We start from the raw sequence: 9,006 nt of genomic DNA, 5'->3' as shown, positions 1-9,006 counted from the left end.
TTCAGGATGGACGGGGTCTGGGGTTGGTTGGTGGAGGAGGTATCTCTCTTCAGTTATAGCAGGGCTCATCACCATGCTTTCTTGTGGTGGACATTTTGGTCTAAATTCCATTTTTGCCACGGACATACAAAATGAGTGGACAATAATATTACCAGAAACACATAAAGAGCTATAGCCCTGAATGACCTTATAACAGGTCTGTAACTCTGAGAGTGTACAAATGGAACCAAATGGACCCGTAGAGTTACGGTGGTCCTTGCAAATAAAACATTTGTGAACCACTAGTACTAGTAGGACTCCTAATGTTCCATACATAGTGTCATAGTAAATCAGAGTCATACATATTCTGAAGAAAACTAAATAAGAACATTATAATGGTGTGTAAATCAAAATAATTTGCCACGGACAAGACCAAGTCTTTGCCACGGACACATTTGTCTGTGTACGGACATGTTGATGACCCCTGGTTATAGTCTTGCTTGATCTCTTTTTTTAAAAACATTTTTAGTTGGCAGCCATGACCTGGTCCTGTTTTTTTTACCAACACACAGACGTAAAGGGTGTTCAATGGTCCTGATTTAAGGAAAAATCACACCCTGTGTGAAGGAAGCGGTGCCTTTGGGGCGGGCCTTAACTCATTTCAGTTCGTCCCTATTGGTGGTCTGAGTCCACTTACCAAATTTGTACTTGGTAGCATGCTGCAAACTGGAATGATGGCTGTTTAAAGCCCAGCCAATGGGCAGACAGAGGGGGCGGGGCTTAAGTAATGACAGTTAGTCCCTATTGCTGGCTTTAGTCCATGTACAAAATTTGTACTCCATAGCATGCTGCGAACTTGAGTTATGGCTGTTTGAAGGCCAGCCAATGGGAAGACAGAGGGGGCGGGGCTTCAGCAATTCATGCTGGTCCCTATTGGTGGTCTAAGTCCACATACCAAATGTGGACTTGGTGGCATGCTGCAAACTGGAGTTATAGCTGTTTAAAATCCGGTGCTCTTCCTGTGCTCATACGGGCGCTGGGGGTCCCTGGACCGCTCTTTGATAACTTCATCAATTCATGCTCGTGCCTATAGGTGGTCTAAGTTCACATACCAAATGTGGACTTGGTGGCATGCTGCAAACTGAAGTTATAATTTGCTTCTTTGCCGTGCTCATCCCGTGCTCAAACAAACGGACATCCCGTGCTTTAACGGACACGCAGACAGAGTCAAACGTAGAGCGGTTGGCACCGCTAAAAACATGCAAAAGCGTCAAAATGGTGTAAGCTGGTTTCTGCCGGACAGCATAATTGTTACCGTTAACACTTGAAGGGATATTTCACTTTAAAAAAAACTTTGGGTAATTTTATCGTCTACTCAGGCTTTTGGGAGCACCCCGGACAGTTTTTAAGTTGCTTGATTCAGTATTTAGATATTTGATATTCATTTTATCAGACACGCCCCCTTCCTATACAAACCCATTGTAACTACAAACTCCATTTTAACCATGTTAGATTCATCAGAAACACACGTCCTTGGTTCTGGTGACTGATATTGTCCTTCTAATACGTGAGGAGACTGTTTTTCATTTATTTTTAATATATTCTTTGGAACATGAAAAGAATTAAATACAACAAATACATTTATTAAAAATGGAGAAGAGATCAACGCTGGAGCAAAACAGACTTTTTAAGCCTTTTATTTATTTAGGTGCAAGTATAGACTGACGTTACGGTCTTTCGACCTTCCTCAGAGTCAGCTGATTAAAAATGGAGTTTGAAGTTATAATGGGTTTGTATAGGAAGGGGGCGTGTCTGATAAAATTAATATCAAATATCTAAATACTGAATCAAGCAATTTAAAAACTGTCCGGGGGGCTCAAAAAAGCCTGTGTAAAATGTCTTGGCTAGAGAGTTCACTGATGGCTAAATTATATACTCCGACACCAGTATGCCGGCAAGAGCAGTTGGACCAGACCAGGATTGGGAGTTGCAAATGGTTTTATTGCCAGTTGGTACAACACATGTGATGATGATGTGGTGATGACGATGCTGATTTTAAACTATATTAGAACAAACAAGGGGAACCAATCAAACAAAGTACATAATAAACTTAGGCAAGGTAACTTAACAAGTGATAAAAACTAAGGCATAAATGTCAAATAAACAAAAGAAACATTATGTACTAATAAACAGGAAACAAGCAAACAAATAATCAAAAGGAACATATGTACTTATAAACAGGAAACAAGCAAACAAATAATCAAAAGGAACATTATGTACTAATAAACAGGAAGAAAACATACTAATAATCAAAAGGAATATATATACTAATAAACAGGAAACAAACATACTAATAATCAAAAGGAATATATATACTAATAAACAGGAAACAAACAGAACTTACTTATAATGCATCAAGTGGACATAAAACATAGCAGCACTAGCCAGCAGCACCTCTTCCCCTGGTGACAAATGTTTGGTCTGACACTACCTGGGCCTATATAGACCTACCTCAGGTGTGCCAAATTAGGCTAAAACCAGACTCCGCCCACCACTAATTGAAATGATTAGAACCACAGGGTCCAACTCCACCCACTCCCAGCAAGAGAGTGAGAGGATTTTCTACAGCCTGAGTAGACGATAAAATGACCCAACGTTTTTTTGAAAGCAAAATATCCCTTTAAAACAAATGAATGTGAGGATTTAAAAGAAGAAAACAAAAGAGCTGGAGAATGTCTCTAAAGCACGGGTTCTCAAACGTTTTTTCGGCCGCCTGGGCCACCACACAGGCAGAGGGCCCCATGAGATCTCAACACTAGGGCCTCCCTCAAACAAGAGGAGACAACTCTTGAGCGCTTCATTTACATTTGAATCAGCACAATCTAATCTACATTTCTCTCTCTCTCTCTCTCTCTCTCTCTCTCTCTTTCTATCTCTCTCTCTCTCTCTCTCTCTCTCTCTACCCAGGGGCCTCATACTAGGGTTTGCCTAGGGCCTCCTGATCATTAAGCACGCCCCTGTATGCTGGTGTGTCTTCAGACTACCTGACCCACTGAAACTCTTGTCACAATGTTCACACTGGAATGTTTTAGCTCCAGGGTCTGTGGACACGCATGTGTTTCTTCAGGTTACCTGACTCTCTGAAACTCTTGTTACACAATTTACACTGGAATGTTTTTCTCCAGTGTGGACACGCTGGTGTATCTTCAGGTTACCTGACCCACTGAAACTCTTGTCACAATGTTCACACAGGAATGGTTTTTCTCCAGTGTGGACACGCTGGTGTATCTTCAGGTTACCTGACCCACTGAAACTCTTGTCACAATGTTCACACTGGAATGGTTTTTCTCCAGTGTGGACACGCTGGTGTATCTTCAGACTACCTGACTGACTGAAACTCTTGTCACAATGTTTACACTGGAAATGTTTTTCTCCAGCGTGGACACGCTGGTGTATCTTCAGACTACCTGACTGACTGAAACTCTTGTCACAATGTTTACACTGGAAATGTTTTTCTCCAGCGTGGACACGCTGGTGTGTCTTCAGTTTACCTGACTCACTGAAACTCTTGTTACACAGTTTACACTGGAAAGGTTTTTCTCCAGTGTGGACACGCTGATGACTCTTCAGGTTACCTGACTCTCTGAAACTCTTGTCACAAAGTTCACACTGGAAAGGTTTTTCTCCAGTGTGGACACGCTGGTGTTTGTTCAGACTACCTGACTCACTGAAACTCTTGTTACACAGTTTACACTGGAATGTTTTTTCTCCAGTGTGGACAACCTGGTGTCTCTTCAGGTCACCTGACCGACTGAAAGTCTTGCCACAATGTTCACACTGGAAAGGCTTTTCTCCAGTGTGTACACGCTGATGACTCTTCAGGTTAGATGACTCTCTGAAACTCTTGTTACACAGTTTACACTGGAAAGGTTTTTCTCCAGTGTGGACACGCTGGTGTATCTTCAGGTTACCTGACCCACTGAAACTCTTGTCACAATGTTCACACTGGAATGTTTTTTCTCCAGTGTGGACAAGCTGGTGTCTCTTCAGGTCACCTGACTGACTGAAACTCTTGTCACAATGTTTACACTGGAAAGGTTTTTCTCCAGTGTGGACACGCTGGTGTGTCTTCAGTTTACCTGACTCACTGAAACTCTTGTTACACAGTTTACACTGGAAAGGTTTTTCTCCAGTGTGGACACGCTGATGACTCTTCAGGTTACCTGACTCACTGAAACTCTTGTTACACAGTTTACACTGGAAAGGTTTTTCTCCAGTGTGGACACGCTGGTGTTTCTTCAGTTTACCTGACTCACTGAAACTCTTGTTACACAGTTTACACTGGAATAGTTTTTCTCCAGTGTGGACACGCTGGTGTCTCTTCAGGCCACCTGACTGACTGAAACTCTTGTCACAATGTTTACACTGGAAAGGTTTTTCTCCAGTGTGGACACGCTGGTGTTTCTTCAGTTTACCTGACTCACTGAAACTCTTGTTACACAGTTTACACTGGAATAGTTTTTCTCCAGTGTGGACAAGCTGGTGTCTCTTCAGGTCAGCTGACCGACTGAAACTCTTGCCACAATGTTTACACTGGAAAGGTTTTTCTCCAGTGTGGACACGCTGATGACTCTTCAGGTTACCTGACTCTGTGAAACTCTTGTTACACAGTTTACACTGGAATGTTTTTTCTCCACTTGTCTCACTCCAATCATCACTGTCTTCAGTGACTTCAGTGTCAGATTCAAGCTCAACTTCAACTTCAGAGCAGTGTGAAGAGATGTCTTCATCAATTTCACTTTTCACTGCTAGTAATGTCAACATTGATCCATCAGGCTCCTCTGGTCTCTGAAGTAGCTCCTCCTGTTCCTCTTTAATGTGTGAAGGCTCTGGTTTCTCGTGGAGCAGACTGGGGCTCCTCTCCTGTTCAGAAGAATCCTCCTCTTTACACACAACAAGGTGCAGGATGTCTAGGAGCAGAACAATAACATGATATTGAACAATGGATTTCTAAAATGTAACACTATTCTTCCTTTCTGTCTGCAAGGGACCATGTTGGGAAACAGCATTTCCAGCAGTTGGGCTGGCTCCCTCTGACAGCCAGGTCAGTTCAACTACAGCTGAACCTGGTGCATAACATCTACATAAACAGCGCTCCTGTGTACCTATGTAATCTTTTTCAGAAGCGTAGCGAAGCCCATTCCCACCTAACCAGAGCCAGCATAGCAGACCTGACCATGCCCACGTTCACCACTGAAATGGGAAAACGCTCATTTAGATTTGGAGGAGCAGTTAACTGGAACTCGCTACCCCTGACCATAAAGAGCACCAGCAGCCATCTCCTTTTTAAGATAAGGGTCAAAGCATGGCTATTAGAAAACGTTGCCGAATAGTAGGGTCACTTATGTGTTAGCAATGTGATTATATGTATTTATGCTGTAGGTAGTGTAGCAATTGATTGTTTTATTTATTATTGTATTGCTTACCTGTATGTATTTTGTTGCAGTGTTGTTTGTCTCAGACCAAGGACCACAATGAAAATAAGTCGCAAGACTTTTCTGTGTCTGTATCCTTGACGTTTATATGATGAACATGATGTAACATGTGTTTTTCTACTGTATAACGTCTAATCAAATCAAATCAAATCTTTGTCCATGTTGTTGTTGATGACAACAACATCCTCTGTGTAGTTCTGTGGATATGTAAATGTTGAACACTGTATCTATTAGATGTTTTTCTCTATCTGATTACCCTGTGGTGTTGTCCCACCCACTGATAGATAACGTGACCTGTGGGTGTCTATTTAAGTGGGTGAGGTACACACTTCTCCAGTTTGACCCCATGAAGAAGAGCCTTGGCTCGAAACGTTGTCAATACATTTACATTAGAGCAGATGAGTGTGCGGGTTTATTCTTTTTCTTCATATTACCTTCCAACCCAGCACCTCAATGAAGTGATGTGCGTATTCTATTAGTTTTCATATGAGCTATACTCCATATGAAATATGAAATCTAGCCTAGCTGTAGCCCTGAAACATGACTGTCATACCATGACAGTCATGGGCCCACTTGTTCCTGGTTTGCCATTTGTTTTACATTACTTGCGCCTGTGAAGCAGCGCAAGTACTGTATTCAGGGTCGTCATGTCGAAAGGAGTACACAACATATACACGTATATTAGTTATATAGTAGTATATTAGTTATATAGTAGTATATTAGTTATATAGTAGTAGTAAGTATATTAGTTATATAGTAGTATATTAGTTATATAGTAGTATATTAGTTATATAGTAGTATATTAGTTATATAGTAGTATATTAGTTATATAGTACTGTATTAGTTATATAGTAGTATATTAGTTATATAGTAGTATATTAGTTATATAGTAGTGTATTAGTTATATAGTAGTGTATTAGTTATATAGTAGTGTATTAGTTATATAGTAGTATATTAGTTATATAGTAGTATATTAGTTATATATTAGTATATTAGTTATATAGTAGTATATTAGTTATATATAGTATATTAGTTATATAGTAGTATATTAGTTATATAGTAGTATATTAGTTATATAGTAGTGTATTAGTTATATAGTAGTCTATTAGTTATATAGTAGTATATTAGTTATATAGTAGTGTATTAGTTATATAGTAGTCTATTAGTTATATAGTAGTATATTAGTTATATTAGTATATTAGTTATATAGTAGTGTATTAGTTATATAGTAGTCTATTAGTTATATAGTAGTGTATTAGTTTTATAGTAGTCTATTAGTTATATAGTAGTATATTAGTTATATAGTAGTATATTAGTTATATAGTAGTATATTAGTTATATAATAGTATATTAGTTATATAGTAGTATATTAGTTATATAGTAGTATAAGTATATTAGTTATATAGTAGTGTATTAGTTATATAGTAGTATATTAGTTATATAGTAGTATATTAGTTATATAGTAGTATATTAGTTATATAGTAGTGTATTAGTTATATAGTAGTATATTAGTTATATAGTAGTATATTAGTTATATAGTAGTATATTAGTTATATATTAGTATATTAGTTATATAGTAGTATATTAGTTATATAGTAGTATAAGTATATTAGTTATATAGTAGTATATTAGTTATATAGTAGTGTATTAGTTATATAGTAGTGTATTAGTTATATAGTAGTGTATTAGTTATATAGTAGTATATTAGTTATATAGTAGTATATTAGTTATATAGTAGTATATTAGTTATATGTATATATATATATACAAAGATATAATTATTATATATATATATAGTCTCATCCGCCGTCGTCCTAGTATTTTATAGGCACTATGCACATATGTCACGTGAAGTCCAACCAATCAAATTAAGCTTCGGCACTGGCATGAACAAATAGGCATAGGATTGATGACATCACTATTATGTCATGAATACAAAGAAAGATGATATATATACATTGTAAAATATATTAATTCACATTGATGACCAACGTTTAATGCAGATAAGGTCAGATGCTCACAATGGACATCTGGGCACACAAGTTTCTAGACATCAGGGCACACCGGATAAGTGGGCATACGAACATGTGGGCACACGAGATGAATCGGCACATGGACATATGTCACACAAGATGACTGGGCACACGGCCAAGAGTTCACAAGAGTTCACAATACCACAGGCCAGGAGACCACCAGACTTGAAACTTCAGATGTCCTGCCATCGCCAAGACAATACATTTTCAGGGGATTCCCAGGCAATAAGAGGGACAAAGAAGGGCATTTAAAATGATGAATTATTTTGATGATCACTGCTTTTATGATGCTAATTAATCTGAAGTAACTGGTCAAGGACCTCTTCAAATCACCTTTCGCCTCATAATGAGTGTGTAGTGACAACAACTTCTTTTCAGGGGCAAAACAGTGCCTTTTTAAGGGCAGAACAGGGAGGAAAAAATGCCTTTTCAGGGCACTTTCAGGGAAACAACAGTTCAGTAACTACTACCGTTCAGTAACTACTACAGATGGTCACACTGGACATCTGGGCACACGAGTTTCTAGACATCAGAGCACACCGGATAAGTGGGCATACGAACATGTGGGCACACGAGATGAATCGACACATGGACATATGTCACACAAGATGAATGGGCACACGGCCAAGAGTTCACAAGAGTTCACAATACCACAGGGCAGGAGACCACCAGACTTGATGTAGTCCTCCGATGAGTAAAGGTATTTACTTGCGCCTGTGTGTCTATTTGTGTCAGACCACCGTCCACATCCCACAGTAGAATCATACCCAAGTAGGCTGCAGCACTCAACATGCCATGGTCCTTGGCATGTCCATGTCCTTGGCATGGCCATGTCAAATTCACATGTCCTGCCATCGCCAAGACAGTAAATTTTCAGGGGATTCCCAGGCAATAAGAGGGACAAAGAAGGGCATTTAAAATGCTGAATTATTTTGATGATCACTGCTTTTATGATGCTAATTAATCTGAGTAACTGGTCAAGGACCTCTTCAAATCACCTTTCGCCTCATAATGAGTGTGTAGTGACAACAACTTCTTTTCAGGGGCAAAACAGTGCCTTTTTAAGGGCAGAACAGGGAGGAAAAAATGCCTTTTCAGGACACTTTAAGGGAAAAAACAATTCAGTAACTACTACAGATGGTCACACTGGACATCTGGGCACACGAGTTTCTAGACATCAGGGCACACCGGATAAGTGAGCATACGAACATGTGCGCACACGAGATGAATCGGCACAAGGACATATGTCACACAAGATGACTGGGCACACGGCCAAGAGTTCACAAGAGTTCACAATACCACAGGCCAGGAGACCACCAGACTTGATGTAGTCCTCCGATGAGTAAAGGTATTTACTTGCGCCTGTGTGTCTATTTGTGTCAGACCACCGTCCACATCCCACAGTAGAATCATACCCAAGTAGGCTGCAGCACTCAACATGCCATGGTCCTTGGCATGTCCATGTCCTTGGCATGTCCATGTCAAACTTCACATGTCCT

Source organism: Gymnoscopelus microlampas (genome assembly GCF_963454915.1).
Source record: "Gymnoscopelus microlampas genome assembly, chromosome: 1".
In the NCBI taxonomy this organism is placed as follows: Eukaryota; Metazoa; Chordata; class Actinopteri; order Myctophiformes; family Myctophidae; genus Gymnoscopelus; species Gymnoscopelus microlampas.
Note: the sequence above shows the minus strand (reverse complement) of the source record.